Source organism: Perkinsus marinus, assembly GCF_000006405.1.
Source record: "Perkinsus marinus ATCC 50983 genomic scaffold scf_1104296929324, whole genome shotgun sequence".
NCBI classification, from domain to species: Eukaryota; Perkinsozoa; order Perkinsida; family Perkinsidae; genus Perkinsus; species Perkinsus marinus.
The window spans coordinates 1-1295 of record NW_003216495.1 but is presented as its reverse complement, the minus strand read 5'-3'; the positions used below and the strand labels follow the sequence as shown (position 1 = coordinate 1295).

At 46.9% G+C, this 1295-nt stretch overlaps 1 non-coding gene across 1 annotated transcript; it reads right to left on the bottom strand.

Moving 5' to 3' along the window:
• Nucleotides 1-875: 875 nt before the first annotated feature.
• Nucleotides 876-947, bottom strand: Pmar_PMAR027037. The gene has a single exon. It is a non-coding gene; the product is annotated as a tRNA-Cys (tRNA).
• Between the last annotated feature and the right edge of the window lie 348 nt (nt 948-1295).

Here is a 1295-nt window from a genome sequence, read left to right as displayed (position 1 = left end):
TCCCTCCGGGACTGCTTGAATGTGACGGAGGCCCAAGTTCGAGTCCTCGGAGTGTCTCAGGACCGCCTGGAAATGTAACTTGGGCAATAAGTTTTAGCGCATTGGTATCATAGACTTTTAGACTAGTCCCATTCCTCTTTGAAACTTGGATAACCTAGACTCTCTATCTGGAAGCTCTCAGCATGTTCAGCAGGTATTTCGACTTGTTCGACGCAGAGGCCACACATGGAATGTTGAAGGGAACGAAGTGGGCTCATGCCACGTGTGGTGGTATCAACTGTTTCAGGGGATCCCTACCGTCGGCGAACCAGCTCTATGTTGAGATTTATCTTCAACTGCAAGATGGTAAAAGTTCATTACGAACTAAACCGGAATTCACCAAGTAAGCATGTAGCCTGAATACGATCATGTGTAGTTAAATGGCCGCAGATTCATCGATGGTGATGTTACTTTGCAGCGGTTGTCAGAGAATGAACCATGGAAAGCTGAGCTAATGCGAGAAGTGAGTTTAGAATCGTGAATGGAAAGTCTGCGCTAGCTATATCAGAATCGAAAGTATGGGGGATCTGTCATTCTCGATGAACCTACCGGAAAAGTTGCCAAGGTCAGCTTTCGGCAGTTATGGGCTTTGAAATATGAATTGATTCTCAGGATGGCTACGGAATGCCGTGTTTCGATCCGACTCTGATCGATGAAGTCAAAGGCATTCCAGCTCAAGGTATGGATACAACTCAACAGGGTGGCGTGACATCTTCCTCGTCAGACCCGAGTGCTCGTAGAAGTCGTTATGAAGAAGTAGCTGATGGAGTTGGGCCACTGGCCATTCCGTGGCCTGTCGATGCACATGAAGGTAAGTTGAATCAATGAGCTCTTGGAGGGCGCCCCCAGATTTGAACTGAGGACCTGCTGATCTGCAATCAGCCACTCTATCACTAAGCTACACACCCAACGGTGTTTATGTCATGTTGAACTACCACCCAGATAACTCATTCAGATGCGTGGTTCATCTCAGCGGGGTCTCATCGAGGACTACAACTTCCGAGAAACACGGATCATGATGTACACATGATGTGAGTTATCTCAACTACACTAACCGAGCGTCATGACTTCATCCCAAGCTTATTCCTCATACCGACTTCGAGCTTCACTGAAATCGCTAGCACATGAACAAGTTTGTACCACACTGTCAACTGCTCCTTCTGTGTAGGTACACATTCTACGATTTGCAAACATGCGATGTAGAGCTCCAAAGAAAATTGAACCCCCATGGGAAATTCTTTCTTACCAGATCCCCA